The 27,446-nt window shown below is 49.4% G+C and overlaps 1 long non-coding RNA gene across 1 annotated transcript in view; it reads right to left on the bottom strand.

Moving 5' to 3' along the window:
• Positions 1-27,446, bottom strand: part of LOC142585422 (uncharacterized) — a 94,531-nt gene that overhangs the window by 6,820 nt on the left and 60,265 nt on the right. Inside the window, exon 2 of the long non-coding RNA XR_012829089.1 lies at positions 7,252-7,358. This is a non-coding gene — a long non-coding RNA (uncharacterized LOC142585422). The remainder of the gene's footprint in view (positions 1-7,251; positions 7,359-27,446) is intronic.

Here is a 27,446-nt window from a genome sequence, read left to right as displayed (position 1 = left end):
TTCAAGTCGACAGACATCAGTGAGCAACTGTAGTTTTGATTTCCACTTCCGAACGCAGCGACAAATTCAGTGTTTTGTCTGCTTTCTTTCCTTCTTTCTTTTCATCCTTCCATTGGAATGAGCGCCAGTGCCGCGTCCGACGTCTGCAGCGGCGAAGAGAACGTGGAGAATTTATTGTTCCACTGTCATCGAGTTCAGTCGCAAGCATCTATCGCATTGCGACGACTGGACGATATCGGCCGTTGTCCGTGCAGGTGCTACTTGAAGACCGTCCCCATCGCTCGTCGGCCTTACTCTCCCTTTTTTCATCTTTCTATTCCTCTGTCCCCCACCCAGAGAGTAGGGTAGCAAACCGGGAGCCCGTCTGGTTGTCCTCCCTGCCTTTCCCCTCTCTCTCTCTCTCTCTCTCTCTCTCTCTCTCTGCCTTTCTTGAGGGCGACTGGCCTGTTTGAACGCCTTTGTCTTTCTAGGCCCTCCGAGCATGTGCGCGATTTCACCGCATCTTTACTCCTCCCTCCCCCTCCTCTCTCTATCTCCTCTTTATATTCTCCCGTTCCTGTTCCCCAGAGTAGGGTAGCCAATCAGACGCATTCCTGACTAACATCCCTGCCTTCTCTTCTTTCCTCCTCCTCCTCAACGCACGTCCGCCTGCGTAGAGTAGCAAGCGGGGCGTGCGTTTGGTTGACCTCTCTACCTTTCCTTCTCTCTCTCTCTCTCTCTCTTGAGCAATGGCAGTGTGTACACCGCATGCACTTCGTGCTTACTTTGAAGATACTCTATGGCTATAAAAGAAATCTTAACGAGCAAGAGCGACCCGAGTCTAATGCTCTAGTGGACGAGAATCGGTCAGGTGATGAAAGAAGCAGTCGTTACTAACTTGCCAAGTCTTCTAATCCAGCCCACAATTTTTAACACCGACCTGAAAGCTGTATATCTCAGTCAGGATGCACTATCATATCTGATTTAATCGTGTTTCGCGATATTTCAACAAGCTGGACCGGGGCTTGCACTGTCGAAACCAGCGAGAGACGCCTTTAGTTGTCGATTGCCTAGGTTCAGTTGAAAGCCTGGCTTACCACTGGCTTCGCCGTAACCGCTGCGGGCAGCGATTTCCCTTCGTGCTACTGCACGCATACACTATCCCGGTCATCTCCAGACAGACGCAACTTGAGCCCTATATCGACTGCACTCGCTGCAAAGGCAAACCACTACCTCCACGAAACGCAATACTACGTACTCGCCCACTCGGCGCAAACACGCGAGCCTCCGTCCGTAGACGGGGCAGCGCGAGGAAGAAGCGCCGTCAGGCCATCCACGCATCGCGGCTCTTTCCTCCCCGGGGGAAATAAAGCGAGCGTCCATTATCCTGGCGAAGCTGTCCGCGTACCGCAAGCGCCACACAGCCCTTCTTCCGGCTCTCACCCACACCGCCGGGCGCCGCCACCGGGAAATTATTTTCCTTCGAAGTCTCCCGCACGCTCGATCCGGCAACGACGGCGCTTCTGTTGCTTTCTGTTGATGCGGCTATATACGCGTTCGTGCACCTTTGACCCGCGTATATATTGCTCGGCTTGCAGCTGCGCCGTCCTGGCTCGGCGTGCCGGGGATCTCGCTGTTACAAGCCCAGCTGTTCATCCTCTATAAACTATATCCGCACGAAGTCAGCCGGTACCGCAGCCGGCTCCCAAGGCTTTTTTGACGGGGACGAACGAGGGGAGGGGGGCTTGTCACATTCGGCGGCCGTTCCTTTCGGCAGCGAACCAAAGGCGCCGTCCTCGCCAGCCGACACAACAGCCGAAGATAAATAGACTGTTTGAGCGGCAAAGGCGACCTGAAGTGACCAAAGCTACCTCGAGCGACGAAAAATGCGTCCGCGCATTCGTCATCGTAGGCAACGATTACGGGTCGTCAGCCCGTTCCCGCTGTCCTTGTAGTTTGAGGATTCACACGCATGCGACAGTTCGTGCGACAAGTATCTATAGCAATGACTTTCGCAATGTTGACTTTCGTGCTACACGTACACGTCACATATGTACGACACTTTCGTCTTGAAAGCAAACCGCCAGCAGACAAGGGACGAATTGAGGCAGACAAACAGCGGTGATTCACTCATTCCATTCCATTCACTCACTCATCCCCTTGGGTGTTGGCGCTTTGTTCTCAAGAAGATTGCTTATACCGACTCGCTCATGTTTCGATCCTTTTGCAGTCATGCGACATGTGTCTCTCTAGAACGACCTCGTCCAACTCACTTGACCGGACCTCAGCGCCTGCAGTGCAACCGCCTCCATAATATAACCCAGCGCGACAACCCCGTACCCTATATATACGCGGACTATATAAAGCCATCGCTTCTGCAAAGAAAGAAAAATTATGGGGTTTTACGTGCCAAAACCACTTTCTGATTATGAGGCACGCCGTAGTGAAGGACTCCGGAAATTTCGACCACCTGGGGTTCCTTAACGTGCAGCTAAATCTAAATACACGGGTGTTTTCGCATTTCGCCCCCATCGAAATGCGGCCACCGTGGCCGGGATTCGATCCCGCAACGTCGTGCTCAGCAGCCTAACACCATAGCTACTGAGCAACCGTGGCGAGTATTATGCAAAGAAAAGCCATTCATTATTTTTTTTATGATCTTCTTAGTGTATTGCGTCTTTATCATACATATTTTTTTCCTTTATTTTTTGTACTGCAATACGTATGCACATGTCATTCCTGCTACGATCTCACATGAGATCCCCAGAAAAGCCGAACAAAGCTTCGCTTAAGAACCAAGGCCCAAATCGAAAAGAAGCTCCTATGCTAGAATTCTTCACGTAAGAGAAAATTTCAGCCAATCCTGACACTGGGCATATTATCGGCGAAGGTTTTTGCCAATAGTAAGAGATGCCTTTCGAATGAAGAGCTTAGGGCATTCAGCCCCAGGGAATTCCCTGGCTTTGCATGCATGATTTTGCCAAGATTTAAATCCACGTTGTGTTGTTTTCCTCTTTTTTGCTTTCTGTTGTACGACGGTGTATATGTATTGACCACGTGCAATAAACATATGGTGTTAGCAACGCCGTGTCTTCACGTGCTCTGCCATCTTGCCTGACCCATTGATTGCGGCGACGGGGAAACAATTCGGCATGTTCTTTGCCAGCGGCCGCAGCACAGTGTCCAGAGGCAATCGCTTTCCGTCGTGCTGAACCAGTTGTACGACCAGCCTCTGTCGAAAGAACGAATTTTGAAACATCGACGCGACTTCACATCGCATCAGAAGGCCGTGCAAGCGCTATAATGCGCTTCTTGAGATCGAGCGGCCTGTGTGAACGCCTGTGACGGGAAAGCCTATCCTGTTACCCGTTCCTGTTCCCTCCCTCCCTCACTCCCTCTCCCTCCCTCCCTCTCTCTCTCTCTGCCTTCTTTCACGCCCCTATATCCCCCACCCAAGTAAAGGGTAGCAAACCGGAAATTCGCCTCTGGTTAACCTTCCTGCCTTTCCTCTCCAGCTCTCGCTATCTCTCTCTTCAGCTACACGTCGCATAATGCAATACAAGCTGGCCGGCCAGTGTGTCCTTTCGAGCTGAAAATAAATACTGCCTATTGTTTGCCCATCGTCGGCGTTTGCCCTTCAACATGTCAGCCTGCATGGGTCAGCATGACAAAACGAAAATAGACGCGCAGCCAAGGCGTTGAGCTCGGTGGGTCCTTAACAAAACCACCTCGAAGAAAAATAGTCACGTAACTGTCAGGCGCAAGGAGGAAGCAGGCACGCCATAGCAACTGATTGTCTTTAAAGACGTAGCTGACGCACAACGAAGGGCCAATCCTGCAGTGTAGCTCATTGTGACGTATGTCCTCCCTTTATAAATACACAGGGAAAAAGAAGAAAAAGAAGTTGCGTTATAAGCGCATGTGATGTGTTGTACTCGTACCTAGTTGTCAGTTTTTGTTAGTTTATAGAAGATCTACGGGACCCAATTCTCCTAACCGACGGTGTTCAACAGACCCCGAATAGAAATAAAGAACTATAGCTAACCTCCTAACTTTCGGCAAAGTTTGAAATGCTGTGATTGCAAGGCAATGAGCACTATGACATGTTTGCGTTTTACCAATACAAAGTAATTCGGAATTATTAGACAAGGTATAAGGCGTCATTGCGCAAATTCTATTCGCTACCGCCTGTTGGGAACTCAGCGCTGACGCCCGTTGTTGCACCTGGGTCGCAAGCCCCAAGGGTAGCGTTGGCCTGGCGGCCTGGGGCACAACTGGAAGCATCCGAAGGTCCCGGCAAAGCATGAGTCGACTGGTAACAGAACAACTTGTTTATTCTAGCATCGCAAAGAGTGGGCGGTCAGGTCGACCGAAGTAGAGAGACGGGAGTGCACGTTACTCAACAGAAGAAATCGGAGCCTCTCTGGCGTCCGGGGGCAGCTGCTTTTATACTCTCGCAGTTGAGGGCAAGAAGGAACCCCTCTATAGACGAGCACGTGACTGTGCCGCTCGGGAACAATGGGAAGAGAAGGTGGCGCATACGTCGTGCCGGCGCCGCTCGGGCATAATGGGAAGAGAAGGTGGCGCATACGTCGTGCCGGCGCCGGTCAGACCCTCGCTTCACAGTTGGGGGAGCTCCTCTCCCCGGCTACCGCGCTTCGACAAGCGTGGGCACCAACATGCACATACACACACACACGCACATGAAGACACGTGGCATTAGAACAGGCCTGGACGCGCTTGGCGGGGAGGCGTAGCGGCGGCGCCGAACGGGCCAAAATGTCTGCCGCTTTGAACGAAGCCCCGGCGTCCGTTGCATCCGCGCCGGCTTTACCGCGCGTCGTAGGCGAAACGTAACACGCCGAACAGGTTATGTTACACGCTCTCCGTTGCCAGAAATAAAATTCAATGAAATTAAATTATGGGGTTTTACGTGCCAGAACCACTTTCTGATTATGAGGCACGCCGTAGTGGAGGACTCCGGAAATTTCGACAGTCTGGGGTTCTTTAACGTGCACCTAAATCTAAGTACACGGGTGTTTTCGCATTTCGTCACCATGGAAATGCGGCCGCCATGGCCGGGATTCGATCCCGCGACCTCGTGCTCAGCAGCCTAACACCATAGCCACTGAGCAACCACGGCGGGTATCGCCAGAAAGAAACGTCGGCGAAAAAGTCCACTTGCTCAAGTTGAATCAAGTTGAGAGCAGCGTAACTCAGAAACAAATTCGACCTACCGACAAAGCGTTATTCCCTGTGAAGTACGTGAGGCACAGTATATAAGGTTCGAGGAGCTAAATACATACTAGTAAATATAATTACAGTAGCACCTCGTATCACGCAGGTCCCATTATTCGAAATCTCGCTTAACTCAATGTTCCTCTTAAAACGCGTGCCTCACTGCATGCATTTTACACCGGGTTATGCGAAGCTTGGTGAGCGAACTCGGCTTACATTACGAAGTGCGGAGCGGAAAATCAGCACGACACCGCCCGGTGCAACCTACGTGGTGATATCTTGATAAGGTGGAAGCTGGCGCGAGTTGGTGATTGAATATCGACATTTGTGCGCAGCGCAAAAGACGTGGACTGAAGGAAGAACACAACGCAGATGTAAAAGTTGTTTTTTCTGCCCCGGAAAAACTATCAGTTCTCTGTAGCCGTGTGAATTCTCATGCCACATGACGACATATTTGCACTATACTAACCATAGGAAGCGGTTTGGAGCATGCGCCCTGGGTGTGGTTTGCATGATTCCCCTGACTCGCGGAAAGAAATACGTTCGCCAAACAGGCAGATGTTTAAATGAGCGATTGAAAGAGCATTTTTACAATGTTTACAGCGCCGTGCAAGGTCATCTTGGCATTCACAGCAGAGGCTCCCATTTTGACCCTGAATTTGAAAACTGCGTCGTAATCTCCAAACACCGAGAACAGCTTACACATGAAATCTCATAGAGGCTGACAAGATACAGCGGCTGGGTGACCTTTGTATCAGCGTGCCGTCTACTGACCTCACCAAAAACGAAATGAAGCATCTGGCTGTGATGCAAGAGGGGTTCGTGTGTGACATAATGCAAAAGTTGTTTTTTCATTACTTTGGCTCATGTATACAGTTCTGACGATGTCGCAAATAAAGATCAGTTGAAGTGAGCGCCTGCGTTGTGTTCTTCCTTCAGTCCTCGTCTTTTGCGCTGTGCAGACATGTCGATGTCGTATTTTGGTTCTTTCTTGGCACCAACCTGGCTAGGCAAACAGTGCTGTGGAGATCTCTCTGCACTGCTGCGGCAGATTTTTTAAATAAATGTATCACGAGATAAATACTGACAGACGAGGTAGCGTTGCAGATGTCTGCAGAATTTTGGTATGGCCGTGTCGCGACTCTGTTTCAACGTACGTTTTAAGAGCATCTGCGCTGGAAGTGTGCTCGTCCCGCGTTACCATAACTTTTTCAGAACATAACCGGTTGTGAAATGCACACTGCCTAATAAGTTATATTAGTTATGAGTCAGTTTCCTTTAGCGATGAATTCGTTACAACGCGAGTTTAGTGTGATTTCTTCCGTCACCTTCGCCGGTATCTTACTTCCGGCGTGAAATGCTTCTAAACACTCGGTGCCAACGGCGAACTTCTTCGTCAACGACACGCAAGCGCCATAGGTGAGAGTTATATAGAGGTTCAAGAGAAGCAGGCATGGCAAACCAACGCCGGCAGCCAGCGCCAACGTGAATGCCGAAGCTCGTCATTTTGAACTGCCTCGCGTGAAAGATCACGCTTTCAGCAGATAAGAATAAAGTTTTTGCGCACAATTCGTCATCAGGCATTTTGAAAAGGCGCGGAGCTGTCTGCTGCCATGCAGAAGGGCTACGCGGGCGAAAGTGCGGAAAGAAAATAACATTGTAACAAGCTCGACATGGTGAAAAGGTCCGTGACACATCTCCTCTCCCAACGATACAGCTGGCTTCCAATGTCACTGCAGTGGTGGGCTTTGGTGAGCGCACCGAGTGTGAGTCAGCGACATGTTTAGCTTCGCGAAGGTGAACGGAAATGACGCGGTAATCGCGACGTGGTTCAGCGGTGCGAAAGAAGGCGAAATGTGCTATAAATTGCAGCCATTGGCTCGCTGCTTATTTTTCTTCTCGTTTTAGTTTTACACAGTCCAAACGAAGCGCTATTAACTGCAGCAATTAGAAGAAATGAGGCACGAACGTTATAAGGCCTCACGTTTGCTTCGTAAATGTCTGATCCTGCACCGCAGCCGAAGAAAGACTTACATCACGGTCACTGAACAAGGGTAACTGAGGCCGTTTGACTTCAGTAACTGCGGGAAAGCCCGCGCTGCTTTCCGAATCCGCGGCGCATGTGGCCCCGGTCCAAGAACCTGTAATTGAAACGTGCGTCTTGCGTTTAACGCGAACCGAAGGTCAAGCAGGGCGTAGGAACGAGCACCAAAAAGCACATATGTTCAGCGGACACTTCACCCGCCGCGGTTGCTCAGTGGCTATGGTGTTGGGCTGCATAGCACGAGGTCGCGGGATCGAATCCCGGCCACGGCGGCCGCATTCCGATGGGGGCGAAAACACCCGTGTACTTAGATTTAGGTGCACGTTAAAGAAGCCCAGGTGGTCGAAATTTTCGGAGTCCTCCACTACGGCGCGCCTCATAATCAGAAAGTGGTTTTGGCACGTAAAACCTCATAATTAATTTTTTTTTATCGACACTTCGTGTCTGTGCAACTAGCATATGCACTTTTGTTAGCCATTCCTATGAGAAATGGCTGACCGGCGGTTCTTATCCGTCACAAAGCATTCTTAAACGCTGGCCCCAATCAGAAGGGTATATACGGTGGCAGTTGAAGCTGCAACGGTGGATGTAAGGTAGGGGTGATGAATCTGATGTAGTGGACCGGAGGTGGAGAGGACTTGCGATGTAAACCATTGCCTAACTTACCTGAAAATTGATTGTTTCTTTATTAGGAAAGCTAGCGGGACTAACTGCTTACGTGTGCACATACAGCGCACGCAGAAAGCACAATTATAGACACCAAACTACGCGATACTGAGTCCCACAGGGCTTATAAGCTCGGCAACACACTAACGTTGTGTACTATTATACTACACACACGTGTGTGTGTGTGTGTGTGTGTGTGTGTGTGTGTGTGTGTGTGTGTGTGTGTGTGTGTGCGTGCGTGCGTGCGTGCGTGCGTGCGTGCGTGCGTGCGTGCGTGTGTGTGTGTGCGTGTGTGTGTGCGTGTGCGTGTGTGTGTGTGTGTGTGTGTGTGTGTGTGTGTGTGTGCGTGCGTGTGCGTGTGTGTGTGTGCGTGTGTGTGTGTGTCTGTGTGTCCATTGCACGACACATCCAGCCTGTCTGAACGAGAGAGACGATTCGCTATAATCGACTCTCGTGCGCCAATCACGGGTCAGGAACGGTGTACAGCTTCTCGTGGAATACGCAGAGCCTATCGAATTACACGACAGCTCTCGCGCATTCTCTTCGTCATCTCCCCGCTTGCACGGCCGTGTTTATAACTCAGTGACGGCAACGCGGCGAGGCACGCTCGGCTGCGCCGAGTAATTATTCGCGTTGATGTCATAGGCAAAGCACGCCGAGTATAATCTGTTTACGAGGCAAGCCTGCGTGCCAACTTGATTGCTTCGGAGGCGCACGGCGCGATGATCGCTGTTGCTTTTTTCCGTGCCTGGCTTCTTTCCCTTGCACAATTCGTCAGCCGTTTCGTGTAAAGGCATTCGTTAGGACGTCGAGTCGACGTCCTATAGACGCCTTTAGCCACGTAGCACTGAGGCAAAAAGATGGCCGCCCGGATTTGCAAAGGAATTGGCGGTCGGCAAGCCATGATGCCGACATATACGATGGTGATTTAGGTGCAAGTCAATGACGAATGGAAGTATTGATCAAAAGTCATCCGTTGTTGAGGCACGATGCCGTTCCCCGAGAAGGAGGGTGGGGAGGAGGCGAGAGTTTGTGGTCGCCATAATGTCATGGGTCCGATCAACAGTATAGGCCGGTGTTTCCGGCACGGTGCTAGAGAATCGCTGCCGCACGGACTCTATAGCCGTGCAGTTTGACAACGTACCGCATCTGAAATCGGGAACATGATCGTACAGTCACTCAAAATGCGAAGATTACCGTAACGCACGGCTCTCGGATTCTGACACCCGGCTTTTTGGTTGCCACTTTGGCTCCCGTATTTGACATGTTCAGAGTGGTTTAAAGGGTTGCTGATTAAGTCCTCTCCCACAAGCCGGTGTGCGTACATGTATGCATGCACAGGCATATATATATATATATATATATATATATATATATACGCATGCATACGTGCTCTTCCCGTTTCTCCCATACCCTCTCTACCTTTCCCACGTGACCGGCTTCCCACTCGTGACACACCTGCTCCTTTTTTGCTCTTTGACACTCCTATATGCGAACGCATTAATATGTCAAAAAAAAAAAAACGAAAATAAACAGTACGTTGCTTTCACTGCGCGCGATTTGTAAACCATTCCTGGCGTAAATCAAACTGAAATGTCATTATAACTGGTATCCTGGTGGAAATCTCTAATGAGTGCGGAGTAAAAATGAAAAGGCGGCTGGAAGTAGGTGAATTTTACTGTTAGAATATCAGTCACTGTAAGGCAAAACTGTTCTCTTTCTTAATGTACGTTCAGTAATTATTTCGACATGAACAAACAACAACAAGTGTTAACCAGTACTACAAGCCACCCACTTACTTTCTATTCTAAGCGCAATAAATTTAAGTTAATTACTTTGTTTTCATTAAGTTTCGGAGGCCCTTTGGTTTCTTTTTCTTTGATGCAAGGGGCGTTCTGCCAAGAACTCCATGTTCATTAGTTCCCGGATGAATCTGTAGCAAAACGATATTTATTAACGCATGTCTACGGTGGGCGTCATCTCGACAAATTCTTCTTTCGTCCATCTTTTCCCTGAACGTTCAGGAAATGTACAGGAAAGCCATCCGCTAGCGTAGCTGCTCAGTTAAGGAATAAAAGAATTAAAAAAAAGGCATAACACTGCACACGTCATTACAAATCACACACCCACACATGCACCCAGAAGCAAACACACACACAAAAGAGAAAAGAAAGGAAAAAGAAAATATCACGTCCCCTGAGCGGTATTGTTGTTAGGCCGCTAGCGAAAGCTGAGAACAAGGAAGTGACCTGAGAGGGCAAGAGGGCGAGAATGCGCTGTCAACAACCAAACAAACAGCAAAAGCCGGCTTGGCCGCCCATAGGAGGTAGGCGCCGTAGCTTGAGGTGCAAGCAAGCAAAAGCGTCGGTTCGAAAGCCTGCGTTTGTTTAGATTCATTTAGGTAGTACATGACGGCCTCGTCTTACGCAACACTGCCGGGCGCTCTTTGCAAATCAAACCGGTTCAACGGAGAAGCCATGGCTGATGCGCCTCTTCAAAGGGCGCCACGAACATATGCACGTTCTGCACCTCAAAAGAGCATGGCGAACTTAAAAGTTGGCCACGCCGCGACGTCAATTCCCGTCACACCTGTCTAACGTGAGAATGAAGGAGACAAAGCGTGTGGCTACGAATAAAGGAGCAGCTATAGGCGAAGTCAAGCATTGCGAGAGAACCGAGAGGGGAACCAACCGAAAATGGGGAAGAAACAACTTAGCAACAATTAGCAGAATATTGTTCGCGGCACCACGGCAGAGGCACAGCAGGAGGCTACAGAACTTATATTGAAACACGTTCTTCGTTTGCGCCTGCCCTTCGACACCCTGAACTGGTCAGACAACAGACCGGTCACAGAGCGAAAGATGCTGGTATGCAGGCGGACACGAGTGCGCGCTGCATACAACAATGCAGGGTAGCAAACCGGTTTGCAATCCAGTTACCACCCCTCGAACCTTTCTATACAGGGATAGCACGTTATATGCTCAATGCTCTGATCATTTCAATGTCCGCCAGATGTCCGCCGCCATCCGTCACTGGAATAAAAAAAGGGGGAAAGAAGAAAGCATTTTGCAATAAAATTACAAAGAAAGAAAACATATAATTGTGCTGTGATGAGTAGAACTTACGACCAACAAAGTGCCAGTCCAGAATTCGATCATGTACTGGACGTCGATGTACCAAACAGACATCGCTACCGCACCTTGTAGCGTCGCTGGGACACCTTCTTTGTCGCTTTCCCGGTTGCGAAGCAAGTCCTAAATTAAGTTTTCTTTTTCATTTGCATGCGTTTTTCTGGGGAAATACACAGTCCCTCCCCGCACCAATTGTATAGTAAATCAAACGTTGGTTTCACAACGACAAAAAGAAAGTTTGTGTAAAAAAAAATGAACGCCGGATGATGCTGTTATGCACGAAGTTATTTTATGCCCTTCTATGGAAATTCAAGAAAACTTCGGTTGGGGCTAGTTGGTACATGGTATATTCAAGGTAAAAAATTCAGCGTGAAACCCAAGACAACCTACAGAGACGAGACAAGGACTGCTGCTGTTGCGTATCCACGATGCCCACTATACATATACCCACTATACCTACCATACGATCAACGACGCCGAAAACGATATAGTTGTGCCGAACGCTCATACCAATTACGGCTCATTTTCCGTTTCATACGCTGCATCACAACTATGGAATAAATTACCCGACAGATCTAACATCACAACAGTCATTTATCAGTAAAGAAACTAACCTTCGCAATTTCATTGCGTGCATCACTCAATCAATGATATCGCAATAGATTTGTGCTCACGCCAACATTTTTTTTCTTCTTCTTCGCATCCACACGCTCCTATGTTTACATAAAAGCACATCACACAGGGAACTCCCCCCCCCCCCCCCTCCCCACGCCTCTTTACAACTCCTAGGAGATTTACTGGGTCCCACTTTTCTACAACACCTAGCGTGTCCCCTTTCGTGCAATAGAGGACTTGTGACCTTGCCCTCTATCCACCCTAATCAAAGTACACTTCCGGAACGCCAGTACACGTGTACTTTGCATGGAGTCTCTCTCGGAATGCGGCCGGCAAGGCAGGGAGTCGAACTTGCGAGTTTGTGTGCAAGTATTTAACGACGTATAGCTTTGTAAGCAAAACGAAATTACACAGGTTATGTTCTGTCACGCCGCCGTTCCAGCCGTAAACGACTTAACCATGATGTTCATGAAGGGAACCCTACAAGCACGTTTACATACCTCTAACTGCTCTTGTTACGTACAGTGCATTACGGGTGGTAACTTGACGAGGATCCGCGGCCGGTCCTTCCTCCTGTACAAGGCCTCCGCGATCGCCGACCAGAAAAAAAGAAAAGGAAAAAAAGGAAAAAGAAAAAAAAATTTACCGAACGAGATCCGGCCAAACTCGTTCCCACCCTCAGCGCGGAAAGCAGAAAACGAAGCGAGAAAAAAAACACACAGTAAACGCTGCGAGAATAAAGTATATAAACCGAAAAAGGAACAACGCAAGGGCACGTTCGTGCAGTTAACGCTAACTAGGATCACGAGCAGTGTGCATACCCTCGGCTATACAGAAGCGTTCGTCGTGGCTGAGAGCCTCTTGGAACTGCGCGAAGTGGAAAGCCCGCGAGGCGGCAGGCGATTAGGTCCATGAATCGGAGAGTTAGCGACCCTCGTTCACTGGCTGTAAACTCTCATCGAGCCAGGTCGACCCGGCTCGGTCGGTCGGTGAACGCGAGGCCATCTGTGCGTGTGGTAAAGAGCGACAGTGCGCGCCATTGCTGCAGGCCCGCACAATCAGGGGCGGTGCGAACACAGCAATATAAGGAGGTGTGGGTTAGCGATATATCAGGTAGACGTATACACGCACACTGTGTGGCTCCGCCGCCCGTTACTGCCGTTTCCACAGCGCGGGATGATGCGACTGGTCGCGTGAGGTTCGTTCGCCTGCCTTCCACGTCGCGCTTTTTCACACGTATACACATAAAGCGCAGCGTCATGTCGTCCGCCGTGGAGAGGAGATTTAGGTCATGTGTATGCTTACCTCAGCTTACCTCTTTTCACACTATACATTCCACTGGGGATAAATGTCAAAAGGCAAATTGAATGGGCAATTCGGGCTATTTGGTACGTCACGATTACTGGGGAGGGCGACAGCGCGAAGCAACGGAACGACCGGACGGACTTTTCATCTGTCTAGTGGTCCGGTTGTTCATTTTCTTCGCGCTACCGCTGATCCAATTCATTAAAAAAAAGACAAGAGAGACACGTGCACATGTTTGGTGCGCGTGCGTGTTTGAGCTTCCGTGCGTCTAAAATTTCAAGTACACCAGCTGACTTCGGCCTCGGCGGCAGGTTCTGGAATTCGCGACCCGTGCTCAGCAGCAGTATACGACAGAGCCACAGAGCCGCACCGGGGCGCGCATTATTCGACATGCGCACCTGCAATAGCATTCCGGGCCTGTACCTCGGCCAAGGTCTCCAATTTCTCATTGATAACTATCGCTCTCGCCTCCACCGACCGGATATGCGTACTTAACTTTTCCAGCAACAGTTGCCAGTCGGGCAGCAGGGAGGGCTTGGAGGGAAGAATGAGGAAACGCGTGCAAAACGTCGGAGTCGTGTTTCTGGGTAAGTGACAGAGAAACCTTATTCAACGCGGCCCCGAGTCCGGGGCTGCGCGTTTTGAGTCGAGAAAGCACGCCCGCGGTTGCGAGCGGCGTTATTGCGCGCGGCTATAGGAGGGATGACCCCCCCCCCTGCCCCCCCGGGGACACGAAAGTAGCCACACGTTCGTTAAGAAGCTCACGCCACTGGCGGTTCACCGAGCGGTATTTACGAGCGGCGCTCGTGCGCGTTCGGGGCGGCACGGGGTGAAACAGCGTGTTCCCAGGGCAAGCGCGGTCGTCCTCTCTGTTTAATTGTTGCTCGGCGGTAAAACTTCGCGGACCGCACGGACCGGTCGACCGAAACGACGGCGGACACCTTTTCGCCCTTGGGTGGCACAGGGAAGTGTGCGAGGAAGGGGGAGAGGAGGGGTGTGGAGGGTGAAGGAGTGGCTTTATAACGCTCCGAGCGCGCTCAGTGTATGCAGAGCAGGCGCAAGAGAGAGGGAATACAACCGAGCAAAGAGGTGCCGCCGGGCCTCCGTGTTGCGGTTGAATTCCTTCGACCGATGAAGCTGCCGCGCAGAGGAAGTGCTGGGGGGCCTCTCCGACGTTGAGCATTTATACGCAGCTTCTCGAATCGTAACGTCGCTTCTACGAGGATATGTTCAGTCATGCCACTTTAGAAACTAGCCGCAGACTCCATGTTTCGAGACCTGCACGAAGGTGTTGGCGAACAACGTCCGGGGGGGTTCGCCGACTGCCACGTCACCTATGGACAACAAAACCAACTATAAGAAGCCGCTTTTTTCGGCGCAACGAAATGACCAGTGGTAGTTATGATCACGATGATGACGGCCTTGACGACGACAAGTATCCGCTCAATCGGTGGAATAAGCAAAACACAGAGCGTCTTGGGGAGAAAGCATTACACGAATAAGTACTCGAAGGAGAAAAAAGAAAAAGTCAAAAGAACTAATTCACGCTAAAAAACCGAAGAAATATGAAAGAATTTGAGATAAAGGGCCATGGCACGAAAAAATTGAGACGGAATATAAACTAAAAAAGGAATAAACAGAGAGTACAGAAGAAAACTGAAAGACGAAATTGCAGGAAATTTAACACCCTGTGTTCAATCCAGGCTCACACATTTTGTTGCCTTCGTCTAATTTATCTCCTGCTATCTATATTCAATCTTGCGCGAAGGTTATACCGACCTGCGTCAGACTCGTTTCCGCGTCCTTCTATACCTCTCGGTTCGCCGAACCACTTTTGCAATTTCCGACGCGAGCAAAAGAAGAAAAAAAAAGAGGGAAATGTTAATGAAAGTCGAATGCTAAGGTCATTGCAGTGGCGTAACTACTCAATACATTCTAAGGTTACTCCGCCGTCTCCACTGGTTCGGGCCGTCGTCCTCAGCGCCCCCTTTTCTTGTTAATAGCCCGCGTACCACTGAGCGTACCACCCTCGCCCGAAAGGGCGAAACGCATGCGCGTGCGCAAACGATCCGATACGTCAGACGAGTTATTCGTGCCAACAACTACAACTGGTCCAGTAAAGTTTCCATCAGCCTTTCGACAGGTTCCGTGAGGCTGCTAACAGGTTCCAAGAGCCGGCCCAGCCGTCTTTCTGATGGCTCGACACAGCGCATAGCCCTCTTGCGAGCCAATCAAAACAGAAAAGACAACCAATGCGACATTGTCGCGGATTTTAACGGTGTCCACATATGATAGCACGCCTGCGTGGATGCATGACTTTGACCCGTCCAACTCTGGGAACAGGGGGCACGTGGTAGGTGGTGGCGTCCAAGACGACTCGTGACGAGTCGGTTAGAACTTGTTAGAACTTGTTGGTATTTGACGGAACGTGGAGACAACCCGTTGGTTACATGTGGTTGTTTTGGTACGACGAATAGTATTGACGGATTCGTACTTTGCGTGTGCGCCGATACGCACGAAGTGTCATACTGTGTCTCCTTTGTTTACTTCTGAGGCACTCAACGAGGAGACGACGTACGGTACGATGGCGTATGCGTCCCGGCGTAGGACCGGTCGTGCAAGCAAGTAACCGCGCATCGAACACGTTTCTGACAAGATCCAACAGGCTCCGAATGCTTCAGAAGCCATATCCTTCCAACGCGTCTTGATGTTTTATCGGACACCGCACACGGTACCCTACGTCTCCGCGAAACACTCAAAGTTGTAGCTTTACAGAAGACGGGCGATTAATCGCGTCTTTTTTTTTTCTTTTTTTTTTTCTTTTAGAAAGAGAGAGAAGTTGACTAACGCGGTAGATGTCAGCTATAGTCCTGCTACGTGCAAGCCTTTCCATTCGAAATGGATGCGACTGAGAGGACACGAAAAGGACGCAAGAATAATAATAAGATTTTTTTTTGAAGTACCCATGCTTATAATCACTGAGTATAGGACAAATGAAGTCCGCATAACCAAATGACAAAGCTAGCGCTAGTAATAAAGAATTTCAGCGCGACCTGAGATTTTCTACACCTTCATTTGGGTTTTGTGGAGCTGGATCGACTATCGTACCTGCAGAACAACTAATTAAGAAAACGAACTTGTGTTCATTTGTTGTGTGCAACGAAAGTGCTTTTCCTTTTTAATAATAATGGCATGCTTAGAATGTTTTGTCACGTAGATATCACAATCTGCATACTGCAGTGGCGAAAACCAATAAAATGGAATAGAAACAAGTAAATTATATAAGTTAGTATGGATTCAGCTAAATGGCCACTGCACTGGAACCGTAAGTGATGTCCAAATTCACGCTCCTGTGGTGACGCCCTCTGGATAAAGAGGCGCAGGTCTCGAAGGCTATGCTTGTGCTGGTTGCATGCGACGGAAACAATTGCGGGAGCCGGAAACACGTCACAGACGTTGGGTTTTGGACACCACCCGTCGAAATGTCACCCCGCTGAGATGAACAGGGCTTCAGTATACTCCGTATACGTTAATCGTACAGCCGGCGGCAAAAGTTTACGGACCACGGCATCTCCGAAAACGTTCAACTCTCGAGCAGCCTGTAGCGGTAGCCAGTAAAACTGTATACGACTATGTTGTTAGCATATTCTAGTCGAGGCCCGAAATGCCAATACCAGACTGTGTTGCGAGGTTGCGGAAATATTGAGCTGTTACTCATATTTCGTGCCCCGAAATATTTTCTCGCCGGGCGTGCTCAGTACTCTGCGTACATATGGAATACATATGATGCATTCTTTGCGCATCCGCGGCACTATACTTATGAGCAAGCACGACGTAATTTGTAGATCAGTCCGCTCAGCCTGAGTTCCTCGGCCAACATTCTCGGTCCCTTTTATTTATTCTTTGCTCTAGAAGTCGGCTGCAATATCGCGTGTACCAAGCCATTTGTTCCTGCAAAGAAAGAATAGAGTTGTTAGCGCGTGCCCACGCCTGCACTGGCCGGGGTTTATCGCTGGGAGATGCGTATCCGGTTCCAAGCAAGCGCATATGCGTACCCTACTTACGGTGTCCGGTAAACTTAAGGCGAACGAGACCGTGACTTTATTTGACTGACCACGCGCCAGCTCGTTCTCCATATTAGAATGTACTCTACCTTCCCTCACACTCCCCACAATCTTCCTTCTCGCTGCCCTGGCTCTTCAAGGCAGGATATGCGTCGCCGATGCCTTAACGACCGCCTAGTCGTGCGTGGTTAAATCCGTGCAGCACTGTGCAAGCTATACGGAGCTGGCGTCAGCATTTGCACGTGATCGAACGTACGAACCTTGGGCCCGATTCAGCGGGCATTTTATTTTTACTCGCAAGATCTGATTGGGCGGCGCGTCTCTGTGTACGAGTCATTATACGAAGTATTTCGTCTGCACAAGTTCTGAAGCAGTCCTCGTTCTCTCTGGCCGATCACGATAATTTGTGAATGCAACGAAAGACCATATCGATATTTCACTCAAAAGCCAATGGAGAGTCAAGCTCTCGCAAAATCGCGTACCATTCTTACAGGTATACGGACGTCGGTCAACACAATCGCTCATTGTGCAACAATGGCTTTTACTTTATAAGAAAAAAGAAAAAGAAAGGAAATGGAATTTAGAGAATAGTTGGCTGTTGGACCAGTCGGTGGTACGGCGTTGTGTGGTTGAGCGGAAAATGGGGGGAAGGAAACGATGTGGACAGGACTGAAGTTTATCGCACCTATTGAAATTTATTGTTTGTTATGAAGAAACCTTAGTTGTAAGCGAGCGTCTATGCTGCCTAAATCGTTCCCTTCAGTCCATTTTCCGCTTAACCATACAAGACGGATTTAGAGAGGATTGTAAACATCTCGTAGAATAACTGCCCTTCCAGCAGACTTATTTTGTTTATCTGAGATATCATTAGACTGCCCACAAAGAAAAATTTTTCGCAAGTCTATATTATTTTGTTACTGCGTGTTACTACGTAGTCCACCAACTATCAGATGCCAAATTCACGAAGCTGTGTCGTTCTAAAGAGTTCTTTGAGATTTGGTGATCCCCGAGTCTCCAATAACACGTTCGCTGTCATTACTGCTTGTTCTTATACAACAGGTGCGTAATAGCTCATTTGTGAATGCGGTACCAGTTACCTTATAAACAATTCCTAAACGGTAGTTGACAAAAAGCGTAACCTCACAAATCTGCAAGCTGTGTATAGGGAGCCGATATTATATAATGTAAGAAGTGCAAGGTAATACGGCTCTAAAAATCCGGTCCCGCAGCGTTTCTTTCTGTACAGACTTCGCAGAAACACGTCTAAGGACTTTTCATGCAGACGACCGAAGGGTTTTATGCGAGGTTTACATTTTGTCTATCAACTGCACGGAACTAACTGGGCGCATTGTATATTTACACCGGTCTGTTCCTTGGCGCCAACGAAATGGGGGCCGGCTTTTGATACGAGGTCAGACGGACGGATGCGTGCTCGGCCGCAGCGCGATGTTTGTGCGTGCGCGTGTGTACGACGCCAGCGGATCGACGACGACCACCTGGAGTTTCCGTGAAAAATCGGTCAGCTGTGCGCACGTAGGGGGAGACGTGGGCGGTGGTCGCTGCGGCTGCACGTGCCAACGATGCCGCTGGATAGTGGCGCCACCCCTCACCCCCCCCCCCCCCACCTCTCCGGTTCTCCGCGTAGCCAGGAACATCGCGAGAATACAATGATATAAAAACAAAAACAAACAAAGAAGAAGAAAGAAAACACAGGGCACAGCGCGCGCATGCGAGCGCAGAGACGCAAGAGGCCCGGTATATACACGTATAACGCATGCGCAGTTTCCAACCCGTTCCGGTCAAGGGACGCTCGCGTGTTTGAAGTTCAAAACATTTCGCGTGTATACACCGCTGGCGGTGGTCTGCAAGGAAGCTGGGAGCAGTCTTCGGAGGGTGGTGTCGTGAGCGCGCGTAGATCGCATGTTTTGCGTGTAATACGAGTTTGGAAAGACGAAAAAAAAGAACAGTGAAATATAATAAACGAGAACGCATGCTCCCGACCTGCCCGTAACACAGTTGTATGACGGGCGGTGATTCGTGTGCGCCGTTCTAGATGCATATAATGAAGCTGTTATATCGCGGTCGCGTTCGGGAGAGTGGGGTTGGGGTTAATTATGAGTTGTTTGCGCCGTCGATTCTCCTCTACCCCGGCCACAGACAAACTGCGCGCACGTACACAATTTGTTTCTGTTCTGATAGCTGTTTATTTTTATTTATTTTACAATTCCACCCAGACGTAAAACAAATAACGGAAGCTTGTTAGGTGAGTCATAAAGAGCATGTTGTCTGCGAGATAATGTCATCCCATAACAGACTCGTCTCTATTGTTGACGACCGCGCAAGAAGCAAAAAGCCGTCCGACCATCTTATTAACCAGTTTGCTCTGTTTTCACAAACAAAGCTTTCCCTCGCAACATCGTCGACGCTCACGAGTGCCCAGGCAAGGCCTAACGACGATTACCGGAGAGAGATCGAACGTTGTAGTCTATGGCGTCCAATGCTTGATAACCACGTGCTCGTCCAATAGAACGAGGTTCCCAGGTGAAAGGTCATCTCTCGCAATCGGAACGTGCAAGTTTTCGCCCGTAGAACTACGAAACAATTCCAGCACTCGTCCTTTCTCCACGACAGCCTCGCGAATTTGCGAACAACGCGCTCAGCAACCATTAATCATCGCGCAAGTGAAGCTCAATAGCATTATTCCTACTAACGCATAACAAGCGGCATATGTGCTGTCGTGCACACGTGAAACGTAAGCGCTCGATGTCGTGCAAGAAAAGGCCGTTGCTGCACTGATCACAAAGCACGCACGCTGAATATCCAAGCGGGCTCTCTTTGCGTCAGACGACGAACTTTAAACGAGGCAATGCATCAGCGAACGCTTCTTGCGAGTCGCCACCAGGCATATAATGCCGTTCGCAAACGCCGTAATATGCGGAACAAAACAGAAGAGAACGACGAGGGAACATTTAAAAAAAAATGATGAAAGGAAGAATTAAGGGGGAACAAATCGCAGGCATAACAAGCACGCTCTCCAAGACTCCCCGCACCCGAAAGACAAGTGCCGCTTTCGTCGCGTCGAAAAGCTCTCTCGCGCGGCGATTGCAAATAACAAATGTTCACGGCTCTCCGCAACAGCGCGCCGCGCCGACAGCTCGCGCTGCGCCCGATGCAGTGCGCGCGCGAAACAAAAGAGAGCGGCTGCCCGTAAATCAAGGCGCTCTTCTTTTTGTTTGTTTGTTTGTTTGTTCTTCAAAAGAGCGCGTGGCGTCAGACTGGTGACCCCCACGCACTCTCGCGTCGTGCGCGGCTTGCCAGTGGCTCGTGCGCACCAGCGCGTGCGCGCAGAATCTTCGTCGTCTACAGCGTCTTTATACGACGCGTCTTCACGCGCTAACCGGTCGGCATTTCAGGCCCGGCCCGGGCGATGTGGTTGCTCCATATGCCGTGCTGCGTATATGCATGGGCGTTCGTTAAAAGAGAAGAAAGAACGCGCACGTGATCGTTGCGGTGTATGCGCACCTATATTCCATATCAGCAGCGAACGAGGTGGCGTTGCTTATCGAGAGAGCGCATCGCGCGCCAGCTCGGACGCGATGCGCTCTTCGTCACGATCCAAGCGCGAGACCGTGGGCGCGCGTGTGTGTTGTGTAGGAACGCAGCGAGAGGCAACAACGTATATACGTGTGAACGATCCGCACCACAAAGTCGCGCGTGAAACAAGCGGTCACGCCCTGTGCCATTATATGCATTCGAGGGGAGGGGGGGGGGGGGTAGTAGACACGCTGTGTACGGGCCTGGTTGTGTCTGCAAAACTTGGCGGGGAGAACGTCGAGTTTGTTATGCAGTCTCCCCTTCGTGACGCGTTGGGAGATGCAAATAGCGTGGAAGGGCTATTCGGCCCGAGATGGAAGACACGATGAAAAACCGCTGCCCGCGGGAGCGCTCATTCGGTGTAATGAAGACGAGTCGATTGTGAAGAATCTTGAGATCTATGTGCGTATATGGCTGCAGAGTGAAGTGGTTGCCGCCGAACTGGAAATTTCAGTGACTGTAGCACCGAAACGAATGAGGAAAAAATATATAACTGCACACAGGCACGTACCCAAGGGGGCCCCGGTCACCCCCCCCCCCCCCCCCTCGTCGAAATTAAGACGCATACCCTCCCGGCCCACGCCACCACTTCTCACACACATTCCTAAAGTGCCGCCAAATCAAAGTTGAGACTTGACAGCTATTCGGCGGTCAACATTTTGCTGCCTTTTTGACTCCTTTTGGATGGCGGTAGTTATCGGCGTCTCCTGGGATGTGAGGGCCAGTTTCCTCATCAATTCGGTGCCCGCGCGATTAGCTCGAAATGCATTCAGTTGTCACCGTCTATTCAATGGTCACGCGCATCGTTGTTGCTTCGTTAGTTCAACATTCTTCGTCTAGACTGATCCAGGGACCAGGAAATGGGATTCAGTCCGTGGGCAGCTGGTCTGTATGCACGTGGAACGAGTTGCGGCCACAGAAAATGCCAATTGCGTTTAACTTTTGTTTTTGTTTCATTATTTCCTCGAGTGACGGCTCCCCGCGACGCTGACAGATTCTCGGAACCATATACCCGTGATATGGGTTAGAGAAAGTGGAAAATAAGAGAATGCGAGACAGCGTCCATCATCAAACCCTGCAATAACCCTTAAACTCATAGGATATATGACTTTCGCCCGTTAACTCGTCTGGTTTTTCCCTAATTGTACAGCATTTTCGCGCAAAGTTGGCAACTGGAAACAAGCGTCTCAAGGAGTTGAGAAATTAAGCGATCTACCGAGGGAGAGGGCCGGGACAACAGCCAAACAGGAAGGAAAAGCGAAAATTAACAAATTTAGCCGTTGTTTATCAAAATATTTATAGATCAACATCTCTTTATTTAAAAAGGAAAGAGAGAAAACGCCGCAGGAAGGGGAGGACAATTCCGTGTGCTCTGAATTACGCTTATACAGTTATCATTAGAGCCGCCTAACGTAGCCACTTCTCTGCTGTGCTTATGTAGGTGCTTTTCTAACCTTTCGCGGTGGGCGCAGTACGTCTAGAATCGCAGCTTCCTGCGCCGTACGCGGTTGTACACGACTGGCGGCCACGCATCGTTACGTAACTTCCAAAGTAACAATACGAGTCGGTTGTAGCACTTGTTAGAGCAGTAAACGAGGGATCTAAAAGAAGTGTGATTGTATCGCAAATATATATTTCCGTATAATTCTTCCAGAGCTAATTAAAAAAACGCTACTATAGTCGGATACAACTCAAGTCTGCAATGAAGCCCCGCCCATGCCTTCACAACCGCCAGCCACTGTACCACCGCGAGGCTGCAAGTATTTCGTACTTCAAACTTTTTCTGTTATCCAAATAAGGTGGTGACTACAAAAATAAAATGATTAGCGCGTAATCTTATACCTTTTTCTCTCGCCTATTATAGTGGAATGGCGAATGCCCAATTCTTTAATGAACTGCAATAACATGCTTGCTTCTCTAGAACTATTTGTTGTGAAGTTTCATTTCAGTTGGCAGTGAAGTTTCACGAGTAAAACGGGTGCAGCAGTGAGATTAACTGCACCGCAGACTTTTGAAGACTCCATGCATTTTGTTCATGTCTGTTTCACACCTCATTGCTTCTGCCGATGGAAAGATTCTTCAAGAACAGCAGACGCTCCGGAGGTATCAAGTACGACGCCATATTGAAAAGGCCGCATGACGACAATTTTTTTTGCTTCTGTGGTTGGCTGGCGGAGTAACCTAGCTCCGCGCGGTCCGTGTGCCTTTGTTGCCAACTGCTGTTTTTTTTTTAAGTTCTATTCTAGTAACGTAATCTTTATTTTACACTTTTGGTTCTTTACTTGTTCTTGGCACTGTTCTTTCTGCGCGTCTTTCCTGCGCGAGTCCATTTGACGTGGTTCTTTGTTTGCCAAGTAAAGGAGAGGTGTATCGCACAGGCGTACGTGTAAAATACACCACATTTCTCTTTTGTGGGTTTACGCGTTTTTATGGCGAATGGTGGGCGTTAGTCACATTTGTACTAGTGAAGGTAGCCCCCCCCCCTCATTTGCATAGAAATGTTACCTTGGGCTCCCCCCCCCCCCCCCCGAAAAAAAATCCTGGGTACGTGCCTGACTGCACAGTAACTTCTTCACGGAGAGTATTTACTGATCCCTGATCAATGTGTTTCATAGCATACATTGTGTCACACATTGCGAACCAGGCAGCCCTTTCTCAACAAATTGATGCTGAAAGCTTTTACATTTTTAATTTATTGCTTTTCGTTTCTAGTGCGATACCACTTCTATGGACACTCCAAGAGAATGATAGCCCTCAGCGTGGCCGTGAGGTTTCACTTATATTTATTTACATAGATGTTATGTGGCATGCAATATATGCGGATTACATTGCCATTCTATCACTAAAGTTGCTCATACCACGTCTTACAAGCTCGACAAAGTTCTCCCTCAGGATTTTGAGAATGGAGCCCACAAACGAATTGTCATAAAACAAAACACCGACAACGCATGCCTTTTATCTTAAATCTTCTTGGACCTAAATATAAAAAGTGCGAAACAATGTATAACAGAGCTCAAATTTGAAAGTAATATCATATTATTGGCGCCGCAGTGCGCTGCCTCCGAGATCGGCCCAGAAAAGAGGTTTGTTACATACTCGATACGGAAAAGCGGTGGTAAGGTCGCAAAGAAATACGTTGGCTTTAACTAATAAGCATAAGTGAAACTGTCCGATGGGCGGATTCAAACAGAGAGCTCCTAGTATAAAAGCTAGTCTTTCACTTAGCTTATGTTTAGTTCAATTCATACTGACACTACAGCTACGAGTCTTACATTACGTGTAATATTCTAATATGTTGCTATCGTGCTCATTGCTCCGCCTTTAGGGCGAAACTATCATTCTATTTCTTTCTACTCCGTCGAAAAAAAAAAAAAGAACAAGAGGGATGTGCGTCAATATACTTCAGCACGAACAAAGCTATGTGAAGACGAGCGTCAAAACAGAGGGAAAACCTTGTTGTGCGAACGACCTTTACTCTCTACTTTGTCTCCTTCCCAGTTTGCATGTTGGAAATGTCAAACGAACGAGACAAAGCTCGTATTCCTGTAGTAAACGTCGAAGCGAGCTTTACACTGACAAATACCAGACTCAGTATGGCGCCCTCAACCTGGCTGCAACGTCAGTGTCGTCGACGCACAGTCACGCTGACTTTTCTTGTTATTCCTTTTCAAATAGCGGGCTCGGTGTTTTCGTACGGCACTGACGTAAAACACAAGGACTTTCACGTGTGATTCATCTTGCAGTTGACTGCCATGCCTTTTGTGTATTCTATCTATCCTCTGTGCGTCACTGGATCGGTTCACCGTAATGCGAAATGTATATCCAAGCTATCTCACAAAACCAATGGTTGGGCTAATACTACGAGAATATCCCCGTTCGGGGGCAGCACGTATTACGCCCGCGTTTAGGAACGGATCCATTACATATGGCCGTCCTGTATACCACGTGCACCGAGTTCAACAACAGGCAGCAAGACGGGTTGCGAACGTAGGGTTCTTCATTTCTGCTCCCGACAAACGAAGTAGGCAGACTGGCTTTTCAACCCAAAAATAGACATTGCCTATAGCAGAAAGAAATATACCTCGGAGGAAAATAAAAAAAATAAAAATAAAAGGCCTTTCTGACTCAAATATAGACGCATTCATTCCATCCAGTATGTCTTCAAGTGTTCCAAGAAGCGTATCCCGCAGACGCACAACACTTCTTCGTTGCTTTCAAACAAGACGAGTTCATATAGGAAGAGGGACGTTTGAAGATACAAGCTGACTTCTCGGTTCCCTTGTCAAAAACGCTGGTTCCAGCCGAATTTTTCGTTCGAACACTCTCACTCAGTTTTTCGGTTTCTTAGACATCCTGTTCGAATGGTCACTGCATTCTCGTTCACACCATGTCCTATCCCTCGCTATTCGGAAACACAACGACGTATACGACAGCTGGCTGTCCAAGGTGTAGTTGTCCTCTACCACATACATCAGCTGTACGACATCTGCGCACATTGTGCTTCATGCGTGCCAGGGTAGCTTACACACTATTCAATTACTTCGGGACGCACTGCTTGCACCAGGCAGCAATTTAAGAGTGACCAAAGCAAATCTGGCGCGGAGGGGACATTCGAATGCAGCGCGTGTTAGTGTATACCGCCCATGTGTGACCCGTCCGCAGTGCTCCACTCCCCCCCCCCCCCCCCCTGGTTGCACTGTTTCCTGCTCGTCCGCCTGTGCATATACCTACACAGTGACGGGGCGCTGCTCCGTTTCCTTTCGGGGCCGCCAGCCCCCCCTCCCCCCGCTTGTGTTTGCCTGCGCGTCGCACGGAGCTCACGGCCAGGCCGCGGCCGCGCTGAGCGCTGGCTTCATTACGCGGGGTCAGCGGCAGCTTCCGGCTGGCGACGCCAAGCGCGCCCAACAAGTGCCGGTCTCCACAAAGCGCAGGCGAATGGCCGCCTCCCCCCTCTCCCCCCTCCCCCCCCCCCTACCACTTGCCTACATCGTGTCCACGGCAGGTCTCTCTGCATCTTGCTGCTTTACTCGCTGCTGGATGCAATCGGCTGCTCGCAGCTGGCCAAACCGCTCGGCGGACAAGAACGCGAGCGCTTGGGACCAAGGTCGGTGATCGCGCCGGGCTGCATGCAAGGCCTGGAGAGAGGACACCGATCTTGCGCCTCCCCCCCCCCCCCCCCTACCCTCCCTCCGTTTGATTCGTTATTCGCCGACGGCCGTCACCGACAGCAACTATAGGTTCTGGCAACGGAAGCGGTGTTATATTCTACGCTGCTCGATTTTTGACGAACTGGAGGTGAACTTGGAAGGGAGCAGGCGCGCAGGTAGCGATCGCATGCATATGCGTGCTCGAACGCGACGTCATCGAATGCTGGCCGCGCTGACACGTCGCTGATTAACCGCGATGTCGGGAGCTATTTCGGGAAGAACTCCCGAGGCACACGCTTTGCGAGCGTGGTGATTGGCTTGAGTTGCGCTTAGCGAGAACATTATATATATATATATATATATATATATATATATATATATATATATATATATATATATATATATATATACTGTTGTTCTTTACAGAAAAACAAATTCATAGGGAATGCCTGTAAGCTGTCGTCTCATTTGTGACGGTGTTTGGTGTTCTATCGTTTGCTCGGGTCGTTAGGAGATGTGCGGGCAAATAATGCATGATTACATATACCGTGCACATGTTCCAGGGGAAAAAACAACTGGTGATTTCCAGCTCTCCTTGCGTGTTTCCGTACTCTGCCGCCCCGTCGTCCATTATAGCGATGCGTCCAGGCCATCTCACCGTATGACCCCTCGACAGACACGCAACTCCAAGGATGTATATTCGTTTGTGTCCAGGGCGTGTACAGTGAATCGCAGAGTCGTTCGTTGCTGTGTCCGTGGTACCGCTATGCATGCACATCATTCCATTATTCCGCGCATTTCGAGGTTCGCCCATATATCAATATCGAGCGAAGGAAACGCGTCCTCCAAGTAAGCAGAACGCAACATGGCATAATAGACTCTCAAACGACGCCACAGCAAATGACATATATATACAGCCGTGCGGATGCCGTGGTCATCTCAGCTCGGAACAACCTTTGGTGCCACTGAGTGGAAACAGATGACGCTGATGCAGTAACGACCTGCCCGCCGAGTATGCATAAAAGAAGAGCGATCTCGCCATTAAGTACCCTCCGCGGAGTCGGTTTCACTGCAAAGTGGGACACACACAAGGCAGGTGCTAAGCTCGATATCGATGGTCGGTGGTGCATTAAGCACCCATCTTCGCACGCTTTCTTCTTTCTGTTTTCTTGTTCTTTATTATTATTATTATTATTTTCGAGTATAAACGTACACGTGAGTAACACAGGGAGACGAAGGAGACGCACGTACGTGAGCACGTTTTCGTTCTTATCGCCTACGTTATAATTCTCTTCTTTCCGGGCGCGCGCGGTGAGCCGTGCTTGTGGAAGTCGCTGATTGCGCTGCGCATCCGCGTATCGCGGGACACATCTGCCCACTCTATCACGCAGCCATTACGCATCGCGGTAATTAAGGCCTCGACTCAAGGGTATAGCGCGAAGATGGATAAGCGCCTCAAAAGAACGAGTTCTGTACTTTATCGATCAGCGGGTGACGTATATGCGACTTTATATTTCCACCGATACTTTGAGGGGACTGCTCCTAAGGCGCGGATATTGCTGCTAATACCGGTGTCGCACGGGACACTTTCGATGGCGATCGGGCCCTATCGGGATCGAATTTGTCGATCGCGATTGCCTAATTTGTGCAAGCTGCGGAAGGG

This window comes from Dermacentor variabilis, chromosome 6, assembly GCF_050947875.1.
Source record: "Dermacentor variabilis isolate Ectoservices chromosome 6, ASM5094787v1, whole genome shotgun sequence".
Taxonomy (NCBI): domain Eukaryota; kingdom Metazoa; phylum Arthropoda; class Arachnida; order Ixodida; family Ixodidae; genus Dermacentor; species Dermacentor variabilis.
Note: the sequence above shows the minus strand (reverse complement) of the source record. Positions and strands in the feature narration are given on the sequence as shown.